General features: G+C 35.7%; 1 long non-coding RNA gene across 2 annotated transcripts in view; it reads left to right on the forward strand.

Annotated features, from left to right (window-relative positions):
- The window catches only part of LOC140616828 (uncharacterized), a 42,746-nt gene extending 26,935 nt beyond the window's left edge, over positions 1–15,811 (forward strand). For both annotated transcript variants that reach the window (XR_012017162.1, XR_012017163.1), the window contains exon 4: positions 15,618–15,811. This is a non-coding gene — a long non-coding RNA (uncharacterized lncRNA). The remainder of the gene's footprint in view (positions 1–15,617) is intronic.
- Positions 15,812–21,043: the final 5,232 nt, after the last annotated feature.

Raw genomic sequence — 21,043 nt, forward strand, 5'->3', positions numbered from 1 at the left:
TGATAGATAGATAGAAAATAGATAGATCACATCCTTTTTATTCATCAGTTGATGGACATTTGGGGGTCTTTCCATAATTTGGCTATGGTGTAGGTAATGCTGGTATAAACATTAGGGTGCAGGTATCCCATCAAATTAGTATTTTTGTGTCCTTTGGAGCACTTTAATATTGCCCCCAGATATTGTCTTATTCCATTTGGGCTGCTATAGCAAAATATCATTAACTGGGTGGCTAATAAACAACAGAAATTTATTTGTTACAGTTCTGGAGGCTGAGAAGTTCAAAGACCAAGGTGCTAGCAGATTCCGTTTATGGTGTCATTCCTCCTTCCTTGTTCATAGATCACATCTTTTTACTGTAACCTCACATGGCAGAAAAAGTGTGGGAGCTCTCTGGGAGTCTTTTTTATAATCGGTTCATGAGGGCTCCACACACCTCCCAGAAGCTCCATCTTCAAGTACCAACACAATGAAGATTAGGTTTCAACATATGAATTTGGATGAGCCAGGGGACACAAATATTCAGTGTATGGCACCAATCAAATATTACACTACCAGAAAATTTACTGTAGTTTGTATAATTTATACTGTAAACTTTTTTTTAAAGTTTACAAATAGTAAGGAATACATATTTGTTGAAATATGAGGAACTATCAGGAATCATACTAATATAATAATTGGAGAAAGATTTCCAGAAATAGAAAGAGATCCTTGATTATTGGCTTCTTGCTAAATATCAGTGCTTGCTGGAAGAGCATGTGGACATTGGGAGGGGAGATTGCCAAAGGCAGACTACCAGATGCAGTGTTTTTATTTTTATTTTTGTTTTTGTTTTGTTTTCAGATTTTTTTCATTTGTCTTTCACTTCCTCAGTGCTAAAATGTCTGTCTTCTTACCAACCAAGTACATCGTAACATGCCACTGCGCTTTTGTGCACATCATTTTTATTGTCAGAAACATTGTTTGTCTACTTTTCTAGTTGGAAACTTCTATTGATTCTTTTAAGACTGAGCTCTTGTGTGAAGCTTTTAGTCAAGACAATACGATTCTCTTACGATACTCTGGTGTCTCTACACTTAGGGTATTTAAATATCCCCATTTTCTGCTAAATCATGAGCCCTGTGACATCAGAATCTATGCCGTATTTACATCTCAATCTCTAGTGCCAAATGGCACCTGACAAGTAGTCAATCTATAAAGAAGAAAAGTAATTATATTTCAGAATTATTTTACTTAGGAATTAGCTTAATCATTCATATCTAGAAGCTTGCTGGTATCTCACCACTGCCACTGGGACTTCTGCGGTCATGCGAGGCAGTCTAGCTGAGGTATCTGCCTTTTATTTTCTAAGAAATTAGTCACAATAGGCTTCTAACTTTAAAAATATCAGTGTCTGCTTTGTGAGACTTGGCTTAGCCCAATACTGCAGGCCTTTGCCATGCCTTTGAAACTCTCAAAAATCAAATTCAAAAAGTTACATTAAAGGGACTCCTGGGTGGCTCAGTGGTTGATCATCTGCCTTTGGCTCAGGGCATTATCCCAGGGTCCTGGGATCGGTCTGCATCGGGCTCCCTGCAGGGAGCCTGCTTCTCCTGCCTATATCTCTGCCCCTCTCTGTGTCTCTTATGAATAAATAAATAGTTTTTAAAAAGCAAAAAAAAAAGTTCCTTAAATACATTCTTTGTATTTCTCTACCTACTTGATTAGCCAGTTCATATCTGAAGACAGGAAATGCCCTTGCAAAGAGTCTGCTATGCTATCTGAAAGGTTGTTAAAACATCCATGTTGTGTGGCCCATTCTTTTAAACTGTAAACTACATGCTCCAACTGTAAACAACTGAACAACTCTCTAGCCCACCAATTTTAAAACACTGAATTTACAATAAATGCTTTTTGAATAATTTATTACTATAGAAATATTCAGAAATAATATAAATGTTCAACTACAGACAATCAATTCAAGTATGCCATGTAAAAGAATATGATCCACTCATTTACAAATAAGGTTATATTGGGACGCCTGGGTGGCTCAGCAGTTTGGTGCCTGCCTTTGGCTTAGGGTGTGATCCTGGAGACCCGGGATCAAGTCCCGCGTCAGGCTCCCTGCATGGAGGGGAACCTCTCTGCCTGTCTCTGCCTCTCTCTCTCTGTGTCTCTGATGAACAAATAAAATCTTTAAAAAAAAAAATAAGGTTATAGATTTCTAACTTGTGACTGGAAATATGCACCATAAAAATGACATAAATATTAAATAAGGTAAGTAATTCTTTTGAAATTCACATTGCCTTTGCAATATTTTCTAGTACATGTATATTCATACATTTTAAGTAGAGTGATGCAACAAATAAAGAAAAAATTTCAGAAGATAGAATTTGAGATAGATATGTATGAATTTTACATACATAGAGGTATAGTACCAAAAAGATCTAACATTTCTGGTGCTTTATTATGTATCACTAACTTTTCTAAACAATTTGCATGTATGTATTTAGTCCTGACAACAAACCTGAGATAAGTACTATTATGTTTCCTCCTATACAGAAAAGAAAGTTGAGGCATGGAAAGATTAAGAAAATTGCCTAGAGTTGGAATTTGAAACCAGAAAGTCTTGTTCCAGAGCCTGAATTCTTAACCATATGTCTATGCTGTGTCAGTTGTAACTAAAATGATGACAGTTCATGAAATCACTCAACCTCAGACAGTAGACTAAGGACAAAACTTTGGGGAAAACATTACTAAATCAGAGGTACAAAATGTGTAGCCCATGAAATAATCAACAGCAATAAAAAAACTTTTATAGAAAAATTTTAAAAACCTAGATGTATGAAGTCAATGAATCCAAGGCAAAAAGAAATTTTTGTAAGAGAGAAGAATCAACCTGTCCTTGCTTCTGAAAGTTTAAGATAGGGATAAAATTGTCCATGGATTATTTTCAGTTGGTAGGGTTTTTGTTCATGTTTTGTTGCAGGAGTGATGAGAGAAGTCAGACAGCTCTAGTTTGTGGAATAAGTGCGAGAAGAGGAAATGAAAAATAAAATACAATATAATATTTTGCTAATTAAAATGAAAAAAAAAGATAACAAGGGACAGATAAAATGATGCCTGAAAAGAATATGCTCAAGGTCAACTTTTTTGTTTTATTTTTGTGTGTTGGTGAAAACACAATGTAAGATCTACCCTCTTAAATTTTTAAGTGCAAAAAAAAAATTTTTAAGTGCACAATATAGTATTATTAACAATAGGCGCAATGTTGTACAGAAGATGTCTAGAACTTACTCAACTTGCATAGCTGAAATTTTATATTCTTTGAATAAATAGCAACTCCTATTTCCCCATGCCCCACCCCCCCACCCCCCGCCCAGCCTCTGGCAACCACCACACTATTCTAAGCTTCCATGGCTTAAAAATATCTCATATAGGTGGAATCATGCAATATTAGTCCTTTTATCACTGGGTTATTTTACTTAGCATAATGTCTTCAAAGTTCGTCCATGTTGTCTTATATTACAGGATTTCTGTCCCTTTTAAAAATGAATGATATTCCCTTGTGTATATATGCCACATTTTCTTTATCTATTTATCCATCAATGGACATTTAAGCTGTTTTCACATCTTGGCTACAGAGAGTAGTGAGTGCTGCAATGAATACAGGAATGCTAATATCACTTCAAGATCTGGATTTCAATTCTGTTGGATGCATTCCCAGATTGCTGGGTCATATGGTAGTTCTATTTTTAATTTTTTCAGGAACTACCATACTGTTTAACATAGCAGCTGTGCTATTTTACACTCTCACCCATAGTATACAAGAATTCCATGGGACACCTGGGTGGCTTAGCGGTTTGAGGGTCTGCCTTTGGCTCAGGGTATGGTCCCAGAGTCCTGGAATCCAGTCCCACATCAGGCTCCCCGCATGGAGCCTGCTTCTCCCTCTGCCTGTGTCTCTGCCTTTTTCTGTGTGTTTCTCATGAATAAATAAATAAAATATATTTTTTAAAAAATACAGTTTCTCCATATCTTTGCCAAATGTTGTCTTTTGTCTTTTGCTAATAGCCACTCTAACAGATGTGAGAAGATATCCCATGTGATATTGATTTGTATTTCCCTGCTTAGTGACATTGAACAACTTCTCATATACCTATTGGCCATTTTTCTGTCTTTTTTTTTTGGGGGGGGGGGAAATGTCTATTCCAATCTTCTTGTCCATTTATGAATTGAGCTATTGTTATTGTTGTGTTGTTGATGATGTTGAGTTGTAGGAGTTCTTTATATATTTTGTAAATTAACCCCTTGTCAGAAACGGTTTGCAAATATTTTCTTTCATTCCATAGGTTGTCTTTTCACTCTGTTGATAAATTCCTTTCCTGTGCAGAAGCTTGTTAGTTTGGTGTGATCACGCTTTTCTCTTTTTGCTTTTGTTGGCTGTGCTTTTGGCCTCATATCCAAGAAATCATTACCAAAATCAATGCCATGAAGATTTTTCCTTTGTTTTCTACTAGGAGATTTTAAGTTTTCACATCTCGCATAAAGTCTTTAACGCATTTTCAGTTAGTTTTGTGTTTAGTGTAGGATAAGGGTCCAATTTCATTCTTTTGCATGTGGATAACCAGTTTTCCCAGACTATCCTTTCACCATTTTGTATTTGATACCCTTGTCAAAAATCAGTTAGCCATATATGCATAGATGTGTTTCTGGAGGTCTATACGTCTACCTTTGTGCCAGGACCCTACACTTTTAATTGCAATCGCTTTTAAATATATTTTGAAATCAGGAAGTGTGATACCTTCAGCTTTGTTCTTTCTCAAGATTGTTCTGGCTTTTTGAGGTTTTCTGCAGTTCCGTATGAATTTTAGAATTTAGAATTATTGTTTCTATTTCTGTGAATAATGCCATTAAAATTTTAATGGGAATTGCATTGAATCTGTACATTGCCTTGGATAGTATGGACATTTAGGTAGTATTACTTATTCTAATCTGTGACCATGGGATATCTTGCTATTTGTTAGTGTCTTCTTTAATTTCTTTCATCTAAGATTTGTAGTTTTCAGTATACTAGACTTTTGTCTCCTTAGGCTTAATCCTAAATATTTTATTATTTCTGAAGTTATTATAAATGGGATGTTTTCCTAATTTCTTTTTAACATAGTTCATTGTTACTATTCTTAGTGTTTTTTGTTAGTGATTTTTATTTATGTATCCTACAACTTTACTCAATTCCTTTATAAATTTACTATTTTTTTGTTATATCTAGTACACTATTTTAATAGCATACAAAAACTTTTTTCCAACATAGCTTCATTTTCCCCTACCTCCTTTTTAGGAGTATTATCATACAAATTACATCTTTATACAGTATAAGTCCGTGAATATATTTTATAATTATTGCTTTATGCAGTAGTCTTTTACTTTTTTTTTATTTTTATTTATTTATGATAGTCACAGAGAGAGAGAGAGAGGCAGAGACACAGGCAGAGGGAGAAGCAGGCTCCATGCACTGGGAGCCCGATGTGGGATTCGATCCCGGGTCTCCAGGATCGCGCCCTAGGCCGAAGGCAGGCGCCAAACCGCTGCGCCACCTAGGGATCCCGCAGTAGTCTTTTAAATCAGATAGGAGATAGATAAGATTTAAAAAAGTATACATTTATAGTGTCTTTACATTTATAATTTCACAGTTTAATTACTGGTGCTTTTTATTTCTTTGTGTGGACTCGAGCTACTATCTAGTGTCCTTTCATTTCAACCTGAGGAATTGCTTTTACTCTTTCTTGTAGGACAGATCTGCTAGTGATAAAATCTCTTAGGTTTTTTTTTTTTTTTTTTTTTTTTTTTTTTTTTTTTTTTTATTTGCTTATCTGAGAAGTCTTGATTCAGCTTCCTTTTTGAAGGATGGTTTTGCTGGATAGAGAAATCTTGATTGACTGTCTTTTTCTTTCAGCACTTTGAATACAGCATCTCACTGCCTTCTAGTCTCCCTGGTTTCTGATGGAAATTCAACTGTCAATCTTCTTGACAATCCCTTGTACATGATAAACCCTTTTTGTCTTGCTGCTTTAAAGTTCTGTTTTTGTCCTTGGCTTTTGATGATTTGACTATGATGAAGTCTCTGTTGTGCTAGCTTATTGGGCAGCTCATAATTGTTGGGGATTTCCTTAAAATGCTTGAACAAATTAGTTTCTGATCTTTGCTGAAAATCTGTGTGTGGTGTGTGTTGGAGTATACCTTCAACGCTCAGGTCATTTACGTTTGTTTTCATTTCCCACTTCTACGGGAACTCAAGTTTAACCAGAAACAAGAGATAAACACTCTGTTAGATCTTTCCTGGCAAGTGCATAGCCCTACTCATGTGTATGTGCAGTTTTCTAGATCCCTTGGAATATTATATTATTTATATTCAATTTATTTTATATTATAATATATTATAGATTATATGTATATGTATTTATTTATTTATTTTAAATGATCAAAGGAAGCAGCATGGAAAAGGGGATAATTCTAAAATGATGGAAATTACCATGAGAGAAGTCTATCATCAGCCTGTGCCAGACTGAGAAATGTGATCATAATGGTGTTATGAATGTGATTTTAGGTATATTGGCAGTTAATTTTTATTCCTCTGACCTTCCCCAATCTCATCCCTAGAGCCTAAGCCCCCTGAGAAGAAAAGGAACAGAGTACTCAGAATATGTGACAAACTTTATCCCTATTTGCAGGAATTTAGGTTATCTCAAATAATTTAACAGTATAGATAATGCTGAAATAAATTTTCTTGTATACAGATAGTGTTCAGTTTTCCTATTATTTTTCAAAAGTGTGTTTTCAGATATAAACTATTCAGTCAAATTATATTCATATGGTTTGAAGCTTTTGATAGAAGAAATCCTAAAGAATAGGAGACCAACTGGAAAGAATACCAATAACAGTGTGTGGAAATTATGTTTTCCAGAAATTAATGCCATATTGGGAATTACTATCATTTGTAACCTTTACAGATATATTAGATGAAATATAGTATCACATTTTAAACTTAATTTCTCTGGTTACTAAATGTGGATACATCTCTTTTCAAATTTATTAGACTATTTGTTTCTTTTTTCCAAATGTCCTAGATTTAAGTGTCCTAGATGTGATGTTCATCCTTTCACTCTATGATTTCTTCATATATAAAAGATGTTATAATATACACAATGCAAAGACATTATTAATTATGTTATATTTATATATATATATATTTCATGTGTTTTTATATTTGTAATTTGTCTTTTATTCCATTCTAAGATTATTTTTGTTATCTTTGTTTAAATGCATGGTGCCAGGCTAGATTCTCACATAAACTCCCCACATAGATACTAAAATTATCTTTATGCTAGAACATGAAAAATTTCCCTGCTTATGGGAATAGATAATATGATAATTATTTTTTCTAGGTAATGTTTGCCAAAAAGCATTGTTCCCCATTTTAACTTAGTTGCATGTTTGCATTGAGAATCATGAGCAAAATATGTAAATTGCATGCCTTTGTTTAGATCTGTTTAGAGAGATGATTTGTTTAAGGACAGGATTTGTTTACTTTCTAATAGGATTGCCTAGATGGGAACTTTGCATAATATAATGGGATTAATCCCTGTGAAATCTCTGAGTAGATTTTATTATCAGTCACAACCTCTGCCCTTCCACTGTGTGAAATGTCTAAGAAAGGGATTGAGACAGTTTCTGCAGTTGCATGAGAAGCAACTTAGTTATAGGCTGCTGTCTGAATCCACATATGCCCATATACACTCATAAACATAGACCTATACAGCACACAACACCTTCCTTGAGCTGTCAGTTATTCCAAATTTGAGTAAGATATAGGAATTCAGAAAATTAAAATTTTCTGCATTTGAGTAAACAACAAAAGCAAAGTAGGGATATCTAATATTTGAGTTTTAAAATGAATAGAGATTAATGGAATGTGTTAAACACTGGTCAGTTAATGTCTTTTATATTATGCAATGTGTAATTCACTGTAACTAAAATGTGATTTATGGCACATGGGTGGTACAGTCCACCAAGTGTCTAATTCTTGGTTTCAGCTCAGGTCATGATCTCAGGGTTGTGAGATCCAGTCCCATGGCAGGCTCTGCATTGGGTGTGGAGTCTGTCTCCCTTTGTCCTCCTCTCTCTCTCCAAAATAAATAAGTAAATCTTTAAAAAGAAATGTGATTGAACTCCAAGAATAAGCACATCTTTATGTAGGACAGAGTCAAGCTTCCATACTAATGGTGGAAAAAATATCTACACAGAACAGAGATGTATATGGCATTTTTTTTCAACATTAGTCTTTCACTTTTTATTTGTCAAATACAAAAAGAGAGCTTCATTCTATATAGCACTTATTATGTACCAAGCATTATTCCAAGTGCATTAAACATATCAACTACTTTAATCCTCAAAACACTCTGTGAGTTAGGCAGTATTGTCCTTATCTCAAAGATAGGAAAAGTGAGGCACAGATAAAAGTGCAAGCCCAAGGTCACAATGCAGGTAAGTTTATCAATGTTTTCCATTATGATTTCTTCTTATCTAGTATTTTTAGAAAAGATTCATTCACTGCCAGATTATATACATACTCACCTGTGTTTCCTGTATATCTTTCACGTTTTCATCATTACACTTAACTCTTCATTTCACCTAGAATTTATTCTCAGATGGTGTGAGGAAAATATCATCTGTATTTCATTAATTCTAAGATATACACTTGTCAAATTTTAACATCTCTGAAACCAGATATCTTTTAAACCAATGAGGTCTTACAAGCACTGACAGACCATAGTCTTGCTGGAATCTGTCTGATAATATCAAGACAGTGTCAGCATCATATTTGAGGATGAATGTCAGAGGCTTGGAAGAAATCATGAGAAACAATATTTAGAACATGCTTTTAAGAAATTCCATATCAATAAATATCTAGATTGAACAGAGGAGATACTACTATATGAAAAAAAAATAACATAGATGAGGCACCTAGTAACTCAGTTGGTCTGACTTTTGATTTTGGCTCAGGTCATGATCTCAGGGTTGTGAGATGGAGCCCTGCTTGGGCTCTACAGTGGGACTGGAATCTGCTTAAGATTCTCTCTTCTCCCTCTGTCTCTACCTCCTTTAAAAATAAATAAATAAAAATTTTAAAAAATAAAAGAGCTGGACTTTGGGAAGAAGTGTATTCATATTTTAACTGATTTATTGCATCTATACTTAATTTTTATATTTATAGACAAAAGTGGCATATGATCAAAAGTCTATATCTAAGTAAGTCTAAAATAACTAAAAAAAATATACAGGAGTCAGTAAACTTTTCTGTAAAGATTTACAGATGGTTAATATTTTAGTCTTTGTGGGCCACACAGTCACTTCTTTTTCTCAATTTTTAAATTTTAATTAGTAAGTTATTAGTATTATGTATTTAATTTACTAAAATTGCAAGATTTTATTTATTTTTAGTGTCCTATATCTCTTCCTGATAGAAGTTATTTTCCACATTATTATAAGTTTATTCTCTCTAATGAACTTTTAAACACTTAAGCTGCAATAAAGGTCATTAGAACCATGTTTGATATTATATGAAACCAACCCAATTAGTGAGAAGAGTTAAAATTTTTATTTTTTAAGAGATTTTATTTATTTATTCATGAGAGACACAGAGAAAGAAGCAGAGACATAGGCAGAGAGAAAAGCAGACTCCCCTCAGGGATCCTGATTCAGAACTCCATCCCAGGACCCCGGGATCACAACCTGACCAAAGGCAGATTCTCAACCATTGAGCCATTCAGGTGCTCCAAGAGTTAAAATTTTTAGTAGTCACCCTTTCTATTCAGGAAATCAACTAGTTTTAAGACTCTGGTAAGATTCTATACTTAATTCAAATAAGTCCTACACATTTTCTTGTGTAGCCAATTTCTAGATATTTAACATTTTGGGGGTTATTAAGAATGGAATATTTTGTTTTCCATTATATTTCCTATCTTGCTTCAGTTGGTATATAATACAGCTACTTATTTTTGTAACATTTATTTGTGTCTTCTTTGATTTCTTTCATCAATGTCTTAAAGTTTTCAGTATACAGATCTTTTATTATTTGCTCTTCTCACTGAATAATTTAACATGGCCTGTCATCAAGTTCATTGATTCCTTTTCTATCTAGTCAAGTCTGTTGTTGAGTTATTCTATTCTTTAGCTGTAGGATTTCTGTTGTTCTTTTTTTTTAATGGTTTCTATATCTTTGTTGAATTTCTCATTTCATTCATCATTGTCAGTTCCTAAGTTTGTTTACTTGTGTGTCGTTCTTGTAGTTCACTGACTTTGAAGTGGATTTTTCTGAGTTCTTTGTCAGACGGTACATATATCTCCATTTTTTTAGTTCTGTTATTAGAGGTTTATTAGTGTCATTTGATGGTGTCATGTTCACCTGATTTTTCATGATTATTGGTTCTTTGCAGTGGTCTATACATCTGAGGAGATAGTCTCCTCTTCTAGCCATTAAAGTTTTGCTTTGGCATGAAAAGATCTTCATTGGATGGGTCATTGGAAAGATGGAGCTTGCTGTAGGAGTATCTAGTTGGGTGAGGCTATTGTCCATGCTCTTAAGTCAGGGGGTTGTTGCTGGCTGTCTTGTGTGGTTGGTTGGAACAGCTCGCTGGGTTCTTCATTCATGAAGGACTGCTGGGTGGACTCCCTGACTTGGCATGGCTACTGGCTATGTTCTACAGTCAGGTGGGACTGTTAGCTGGGCTCTGCAAACACCTTTAGTCAGGAAAGTTCGTAGGCTGTGTTCCCTGGAAAGGTGATGACACTGGTTGGACTTCATGATTGAGCAGTTTGGTGGATTGTGGTCTACAATTGTTCCTGTTTGAGAGGGACCTCAGATTATGCTCACTGACTGTATAGTGCCATTGGCTGGAATCTGTTCAAGCAGGACCAGAGACAGTGCTCCATGACTGGTTGAGGCTTAAAGCTGTGCTCTGCAATCAGGCAGTGCTAGAGCTGTGCTCTGCAGTCAAGTAGTGTCACTATCTGTACTCACCACATCTGGTTTGTGTTCAGCAATTGGGCAAGGCCTTAGACTGGGTTCTGCCTCAGGGCAGGGCTATAGGCTTGGCTCTGCAGCCGATAGTACTGTAGGCTGTGCTCCAGGCTTGCCTAAAGTCACTGTTCAGGTTCCCTGTTAATGCCAGACCAGAAGCTATTCTTAACAGTAGGGCAGGGCCGCTGGCTTGGCTCTCTGCCCAAGTAGGCTGTAGAATGGGCTCTGAAGCTGTCCAGGCTTCCTGGTTGTGTGCAACTGAAGCCTATACTCAACAGCTGGGTAGGGCTGCAAATTTTCTTCCTGCTTAGCCAGGGTCATAGGAGAGGTTACATGGGTGTTATGATTTGTTGGTTGAGAATCCAAATTAGGTGGAAGTGCCAACTGTGCTTCCTGGCCAGATAGGGCAATAAACTCAGTGCTGCTGGTGGGAAGATCCAGTGGCCATGATCTTTGCTTGAGCTCCACTGCAAGCATGAATGCCATCCATCAAGATATGAGCACTGGTTGCTGTAAGCCTCATTCCTCTTCTCTGTCTCTATCTGATCCCAAGTAGTCAAACCTCATAGATTCTCCCAATGATCTCCATGAGTAGAGACCTGAGCAGCCATCCTCGGAAGTGTCCTGTAATGTTGAGGGATCTAAATGTCCATCTTGGGCTCTCATTGTCCTACAGGAGGAAAATTAAGCCCAAGAGGGCCCTCTTGGTGCAGTGCTATACTAACCTAGGGAAGGGGCAAGGCAGTCAGAATGTAGCTGCTCTTCTTCCCCTTCTAATGCAGTCCCTCTTGGTCTCCAGGGTCTAGATTCTGGGATTTTCACAATGGTGTCTTAATTATAGATAGTTGGTAGTTGGTTTATAGATAGTTTAATGTTGTCCAATTTTTCTAATTTACTTTTTTTTTGCTTGCATTTATATCATATCTAAGCAATCACTGCCCAATCCAAGATAGATACCTATATATTTCTATAAGAGCCTAGTAGTTTTAGCTCCTACATTTATGCCTTTGATACATTTTGGATTAATTTTGCATGTAATGCAGTGTAGTGTTTCAAGTTCCTTCTTTGACATATTGCTCCCAGTTGTCTCAGCACAGATTTTTTAAAAGACCTTTCTTTTTCCATTGAATTGTCTTGACACCCTCATCAAAATCAATTGACCATAAATGTGAAAGTATATTTCTAAACTTACAATTCTATTTCATTGAGTGGTATATCACTCTTTATGCCAGTACCACACCATCTTGATCACTGTTGCTTGGTAGTGTGTATTGAAATAAAAAGTCAATCCTTCGAATTTTTTTTTTTCTTTTTAAGATTGTTTTGGCCTTTCTAGGCTCCTTTCGTTTTCATATGGGTTTTAGGATCTTGTTGTGAATTCATTCAAATAATTCAGCTAAGGATTTTTATAGGAATTGTATTCAGTCATAGTTGTTTTTTTTTTTTTAAATCGTGATCCTACATAGCATATTTAAACTTAACATACTTAACATACTTTATTTTAGAATCTAGTTACCTATAGAGTAGTTATATAACTCTAGCTAGTTGTGTTACAAGCATACTAAATTATAACCCCTGTGGCAGCAGAAGCTATCTTTTATTCTTTAATTTCTTGAAATTTCTCAAATATCTTTGCAAAAGCATATATTTTAAAATATTTAACCTGCATAAATATTTAAAAAGTCTACTTAATATGATATTTTTTAGTCTTCTTAAAAGTGGACCTGTATAGATCAATAGCTGAATTGATCAGTTACTGTCAAACAAGAGCATGGCTGTTTTGATTTTGCAACAGGCATGCCTGTAGACTTGGGAAATGTCATTATTTATGATCTATCTCTAGGCTTCTAAATTTCACTTTGAGTACAAGCCTTGTTCAAAATTGCTCTTTTATTTCAGTTATTTCACTGCTTTTTACTTTCTAGCCAAATCGTCTAAAAAAATGGGCAACACACATATCACTTTATTTTAGAAGTCTAGAGATATTTCAGTAAATGAATATAAGAATATTTTTAAATGGTTTTAAAATAGAAAAATGCAGGTGGTTGGGCATTGGTTATGATTCATGAACTATTCATAAACAGCAGGAAAATAATAGTTACTCTATATATGCCATTTCTTTGGCTAAGAAAGAAAATGCAGTCTGTGTAGTAATTCTCCGGCCAAAAATAAATGGGTATCACTTTTAGTTTTTAATTGCCACATCTGTTTTTTTTCCATTTAGTCATGGCATTATACACAATGGGACATGACTTAAGGACCAGCAGATATAATATGAATTATTTTCAGCTCGCAGAAATGTTGCCAAGAGACTCCCATACATGGAGTAAATGTCCATAGAGTTTTTCAGACTGTAACCAGCTCTAGTTCATCCATACCACTGTTAACACTGAATTACTTGACATGTCTCTAATTAAAACTACCGTGGTGGTATTTCTAGTCAAAAGCAACCATACTGTGATCTGTGTGAACACACTTTTGCCAAGTTGCTGATTATCAGATGGCAATGCAGACCCAGCTGGTGTAGAGTCCTTAATATCTGATCCTCTGACACTAAAAATGCCACACATTTCCTTTGGAATCAACATATGCCCGATTAGCTATCTGTCACACTAATTATGCAATTTCAGGATTTTTTTAAACTTTGTATATCTCAAATCACCCATAAAAATCATTTTTTGTTAGTCAAACAATTCTTGTTGATGTGCCTAATTTCATAGCTTCCAAAATTCATTTATCCACAAATTTCACTCTGTTCTTTTACACAGATAGGTCTTTAGCTATTTTCAAGTATAGGATTACTTATAAGAAAATAGATAAGACCAAAGGCGTAGCTAAATAAAAAATCTAACTCAAGTTGTAACCAGTATACATTAATTAAGTTAGTTATTGCATTATTTCTTGACTTCTTGATGGAGGATATTATTTTCATTACAGTGTTCACCACTTATTGCTATTCATTAGTATAGTCTAAGCTCACTAAATATGTCAATATCCTCCTCAGTAAGCCCTCGCCTTGTGAATATACTCCAGTTCTTTCCTTTCTTATATTTATTCATTCTCCAGTGAGACAAATTAATCAATTTCATTCACTTTACTTACATGATGCCAATAGTACCCATGTGCAATTAAATCCTGGTGATTCTGTGACCCATTTTGGCTCCTCCCTATTGCTATGTGGCCTTAGGCAGCTAGGAATCTCACTGAGCACCCATTCCCTCTTCATCAAATTGAAGATAACATGAACTTACCTCATAAGGTTTTAAGATTTAAATGAAATTATGTAAATAAAAGCATTTCATATGTACAATTGATATTTTCTTTCCTTTATCAACTGTCTTTACTTCCCAAATTCTACTTGAAAGTAGTCCATTATTCCTCAGGAGCTCACCCTATTTTAAGTTCAAATGCATAGGTGTTGACAGTTTTGACCCACTGACTGTCCTTAAGAAGCATTACACGATTGTATTATATTTGCAAAAACATTCTAGGTCTGGGTTTGATCTTTGTATTTTCAAACTCAAAATTTGGTCTTATCTGCTTAGACTAGATCAAACTTGGGGTTGTTGATTCACTATAACAAAGATTACAGTGGACTAATGGATAATGCTGATTTCATTTACATTGAGAAAAATAATTGTCAAGGGGGAATAGACATTCATTTCTCTGACCATCATATTCTTTCTCTGTAAGAAACTGCATGGGAAGTCAAATTATAATCACAAGACCTCTTAGAGATCCTGGAATCAGAGTCAAGGCTGCTGGTGTTTTGATTGCAGTGCCTAATGGCTCCAGGTTTGACAGGTGGATGTGCTCATTTCCACAAGCACACCTGCTTCCTAAACAGGACCAGTTTGTTCCTGCCCCAAGCAGCGACATGGCTGCCATGTAGCACAATTTTAGCAAGTACCATTTGCATGACAGTTTATATAAATAATGCCCTCTAGATTTGTGTAACAGTGGCCATGAGAGAAACTCTTTTCCCTACATGGGATTTTAATGTGCACTGCATTTTTCTTTGACACTTTTTTTTTTTAAATGCTCCCACTGATGGTTAACTCCCATAAGGATAGATCCTTCCTAGTTCATATTTTTCATTGCATTGCCTTTGTTTATTAACCTTATCATGTTGCTGTCAGAAAAAAAAACCTTTTAAAATGCTTTAAAATTATTTTTATAGCAAACATTTTATTTAAGAGGACATTTAAAATTTTTTGATGAGGTGTGGAATGAGCCTCCAAAATAAATAGTGCTGAAGCTTATAAAGGTCTTAAAACATTCTTGCACTCAATCTAAACCTCTATTAGCCAAATCCACTTAAGCTGCTCACCAGGAGAAAGAAAAAATGGGGAATGCATTTAAGTCTTAAGGGGAATGGAGGGTTAGTTGCTTGATATTACTCTATTATTTTCCCTTCTTTTACTCCTGATTCTGCAGTCAACTAAAAATGGGAAGCCCTGTATATGCTTCCCTGCCACCTTATAGTCTGGTGATGTATGTGAATGGCTTTGGAAATCTCTGCAGTAAGCAAACCTGTTTACCTTCTTTTTAAATATAGGTTTTCCGGGCAGCCCGTGTGGCTCAGCAGTTTAGTGCCGCCTTCAGCCCAGGGCCTGATCCTAGAGACCCGGGATCGCATGGAGCCTGCTTCTCCCTCTGCCTGTGTCTCTGCCTCTCTCTCTATCTGTGGGTCTCTCATGAATAAACAAATAAAATATTAAAAAAATAAAATATAGGTTTTCCTTTTTATGATTATGATCTTTTAATAAGATTTATTAATATCCTTTAGCATGCACTTGAATACTGGGACCTATTTTCCATTCATTTCTATAGTGAATATAATTGACATCAAAGTAGAGGGAATAATAATTTTGAGAGACAAATTATTATCTCTTGTTAACATATATTGTATCTTAACTTAAAAAGAGTGGCAGAAGGATGCCTGGATGGCTCAGTGGTTGAGCATCTGCCTTTGGCTCAGGTCCTGATCCTGGAGACCAGGGTTCGAGTCCTGCGTTGGTCTCTCTGCATGGAGCCTGCTTCTCTCTCTGCCTGTGTCTCTGCCTCTCTCTCTATCTGCGTGTCTCTCATGAATAAATAAATAAAATCTTAAAAAAAAAAACAGTGGCCGAACCCACTATCCCAGGTTCTGTGCAGCTTCTGAGACTTGTAGCTCTGCAGGCTCTGCTTGGTCTCAGCTGAGATGATACTCTATGAAGCCTCTGACAAAGCTACAAATGCTGGATGCTAAAAGCTCAAGTTGCATTTCTTATTACTTCACAACAAAAATCAATCCACTGGGAATTAACCACCCTGGTAGTGGGCATCTCCTATTGATTTTCTCTCTACTGTGGAGCCCCTGTGGTTGGCACTCAATAACCAAGAACTGATGAATTTCTTCTTTCCCAGGTTTCTCTCTCTCTCCATAGACTTGCTCATGTGTGCATACACATACACACACACTCTCTCTCCCATACACTATAAAAGGATGACAGATTTTTAAATAATTGGATTGGAAGGTATTACGACAAGAAAACCTTAGCAAATTTCTGCTACACACATTCACAGGTTTTTCTGTCATGAGAGTCTTATCTCCTTAGGAATTTTATGTCACTTTAAATAAAAATATCCCCAGAATATTTTATGACAGGGTTTTTCTACATGAATGCATCCACTCAAATGTTTCATTAATTTGTTTACCAAGACATGTTTTATAACTTTTAGGTTTCCAGTTTAACAATCTCAAGAATCTCATGGTATCAATTTGTCTAATTAACCAGCCCAGATATTTATTTGTTCTAAAAACACAACACATCTCCTACATCTTGTAACACAGGCTAGGAAAAATATTTTTTTTTCTTTTCAGTCCCTCCCTTTCCAGAACAAGGAGGATCAAGGAGAAAGCAAAAAGCTATCATATCAGGGATGAACTGCTGCAGAACACACAGATTCAAAAATGGAGGATCTCTTAGAGAAGGAACCACAGCTTAAATGGCTCTCAGAGTTGCACCTCTGTGTAACAATTGCACTCTTAATATCATGTAGAGGTCAAAGCCTTCCAGCATTTATTTCCCTTTAATCAGCATAAGAGCCCCTTGCAGTGTGGTACAGAGGTAATTAAAGCCACTTTCCCCCCTATGTGTAACAGAGCCCTATATCTGTCAAGGTAATTTGTAAAGTGATATTGTAACATGGTCTTTAAGAAGACCTCATAAAAGATGAATATAAAATCTTTGACAATTACAAATGACGAAACTGTCTTAACTCAGGGTTCCAAATACAGACCCAAGCATCAACACATCCCAAGAATTGTCCCAACATCCCAGAAACATCCTTTGCAAATTGAGATGAGTGATGCTAGATTCCTTAATTTTTCAGACCTGAAGCTTGGAAGCCATGTTTCCTGGATGTGCTTGTAATATCCCGTACTGAGCTTTATCACTGACCTCACTAGAGTGCTTTATGTGTACTATATGTTTGTCTCCCTGAAGAGACTGTGAGTTCCTTGAGATCACACACTATATAATAAGCACATTTCTACCTTGATGCCAGCAAAATGTCCAGTATTCAAAAAACATTTTCTCAATTAATCAAATAGAAGTTTTACCACCTTCACCATCACCACCACTACTAAAGCAAAAGAGGTGGTACTGCCTTTCTCTTTTCTTTTACCTTCTGATTGTTCATTCAAATCAGATTTAAGGTCATGAAGCTTGGGAAGACTTTCATAGAATGAATATTTATTGAGACTCTACCCAGCAGCCGTGCTTTACATGTGTTATCCCACTTAATCCTTCCACATACCTTATTTAAACAATGCAAGGCTCATTTTATAGGTGATGAAACAGGTTCAGAGAAGCTTAAACAGGTAACACTATAAGAGCTGGGGTTTGAGTCAATCTGTTTAATTCTTAAGTAGGGCTTTCCTTAATACTCAACTGTATCCTTTTGAAATAATTCCTCTCATTTTATAAACAAAAGAATTGAGGATTAGAAATACTTATGGGCTGACTAAAGCCAGATGACTGATTAATGTTGTTCATTACTAGAATTCTGATTTCCAAATTAACAATCCAATGCGATTTCTACTGGAAACAACATAAGAATAATAACTCTACATGCTCTGTCTCACATCCTATCATGGCGCCTTATAGTCATGTCTGAAGATTTGAGTTCTAAGACTGAGATATGGTGTGGGTTTTTTGTTTGTTTGTTTGTTTGTTTGTTTGTTTGTGGAAGAAGAGGTGGTAATGGTGGCAGTGATGATGTTATTGGTGTTGGGCAGAGGAGGGGTTGGGAGGTAGTTAATCTTTGCTCCTCTCAACATTGCCCATTCTTTCCCAGGATTTAAGATTTTCTCTGATCTTCACCTTAGTTAAATGAGTTCCACAGGACTTTGATATTGATATTCATTTCTCATATGTACTTTTTGAGATGTTTGTCTGTGAGTATGTACATATCTTTTAATGGTGTACAGATAAGGAAAAGGGAGAAAGACAGTGAGATTATATAAGGAAGAAAAAGATCAGATGCATGGGAACCACTAGTCTTCTACAATGAAAAAGTAAGTCAGGACTTAAATTCAGCTAATGCCAATCATGTACGGTTTCATGCTTTGTAGTGTTTTATTAAACAAAATCACTGGATGAAGAAAAGTTTAGCTAAATCTATTATTTTAAATGCTAATGATTTTGATTTTCAGTGTTCAAAGGGGTCCCTCTAATCAGCCGAGAAAAATTGTTCTGTCCCTGTAAATAGTAGGTAGAATGCTTATTGCAATTCCTCTTATTATATAAAGATATGCTGGAATTATTCTTTTAAAATAGAGAGGTCGATCATTTCTTGCTGGCCCTAGTTTTCTAACTATAGAATGAAGGAACACAGTTAAATGATGTCTGTGGCTCATTTTTGCTTTAAATTTGTATAGCTCTAAATGCAACATTTTTTAAATGTGAAGAATATAGGAACATAGAGGTTAAGATTGTAGCTTTGGAATCAATATAGCTGAGGGAGTTTGAGAAGTTACAGGCATATTTCTTTTTATTGTACTTCCCTTTATTGAGCTTTTCAGATATTGCATTTTTCACAAATTGAAGGTTTGTAGCAACACAGCATCTAACAAGCCTATCGGTGTCATTTTTTCAACAGCATTTGCTCACTTCACGTCTCTGTATCCATTTCAGTAATTCTGGCAATATTTCGAACATTTGCATTATTATTGTTATGTTTGTTATGGTGATCTGTGATCAGTGCTTATGACTCACCGAAAGCTCAGATAATAGCTAGCATTTTTTAGTAGTGCAGTATTTTAAAATTAAGATATGTGCATTTTTTAAGATACAATGCTATGGCACACTCAAGAGACTACAGTATAGTGGAAATACAACTTTTATATGCATTGGAAAGCCAAAAAATTCATTTGACTTGCTTTATTACAGTATTTGCTTTATTGAGGTGCTCTGGAGCCAAACCCACAATGTCTCTGAGGTGTGCCTGTATAGCTCAGTGTAGAGGTGTAATAATCATAACACCATTTAGGCAATTGCTCAAACTGGGAAATTTATCCTAAATATATACCCTAAATGTACCCTCTTCAACATTCAACCCATTTCCTAATCCTAGAAATTCTATATTCAACTTACATCTTGAATTCATTCAGTATTTGTTTACTAGGGCTGCCATAGCAAAGTACCACTGACCAAGTGACTTAAACAAGAGAAGTTAATTTTCTCACAATTCTGGAGGCCAAAAGTCCAAGACCAAGGTGTCAGCACGGTTAGTTTCATTCTGTCTCTCTCTTTGGCTTGCAGATGGCCACCATCTTTCTTTGTCTTCACACTTTGTTTCTTTTTTGCCTCTGAGTCTGAGGCTGCTCTTCCTATAAGGACATTAGTCACATTGGATTAGGGCTCACCCATATCACCTCACCTTAACTCACTTACCTCTTTAAAGGCCCTATCTCCAAAAACAGTCACATCCTGAAATACTGGCAATTAGGATTTCAACATGTGGATTTGGGTGGGACACAGTTTATGCTATATCATTTTCATCCATCCTCACTGATGCCATCTCAGACTAAAGTGCTATCAGTTATACCTGTACTGTTATAATTCATTTCTAGCACATCATCTAATAGCCACACATTTATCCTTCACAAAGTAGCCAGAGGGATATTCTTTAAAAATCTGTATCAGATCATATGAACTCTCATGACTAGGTTTCCATCAGCACAGAAGTTTAAGTCTTTAAAAAGATCTAAATAAAATAGCAATTTCTATGCCAAAAAAGAAACCCTTAAAATGCTTATTAGAAATGCTTCAGTATTTATCTAAAATAATTTAAAAAGCAAAAAGTATGAAGAATCGGGGGTTTAGAGAAATGAAGGCACTCACTCTTAGTGCCAATGAACATTTATAAAAAACACTTCAGTGTGAAAACAGTTCAAAATCTCATTCTGAAAAACTGTAGGACATTATGCACCATAACTTCATTCATCTTGTTTTTTTTTTCTTTGTCTATTCTCCTTCTGCTGTTAATGCTAAGTGAGTGGCGTCCAAATATCCCCGACTGGTCTTCCCATCTTTCCAGAGTCTCGACATGCTTCAATGGAGATGCGCTAGGTCTAACAAGACAAACTTATCATCCTCTTTGCCTCCGAGATTTGCTTCCTCCTACCACTTTCCATTTTTTCAGTGATACTACCTGGAATCAGTTTTTGATTGATTCTTGCCCAGTTGTCCATGACATCTAAGTGCCCAGTACTCTTGCCTTTATATTTACTTATTCCTCCTCTAACAGCACCATCTTTCTGCTCCTTCTGACCCTAGTTATCCCTCCTCAGGTTTAATGCATGGTTAAATCAATCCACATCCATCTCATCTCTCCCTGTCACAGTTTTTCACGTCAAAACCTGTGCAACAACTGTATTTAGCACATTTATCTTAGTCTATACGTTCTCTCATGAAATGAAATAGTAGAATGCAT

Source organism: Canis lupus, chromosome 25 (genome assembly GCF_048164855.1).
Source record: "Canis lupus baileyi chromosome 25, mCanLup2.hap1, whole genome shotgun sequence".
Classification (NCBI taxonomy): Eukaryota; Metazoa; Chordata; class Mammalia; order Carnivora; family Canidae; genus Canis; species Canis lupus.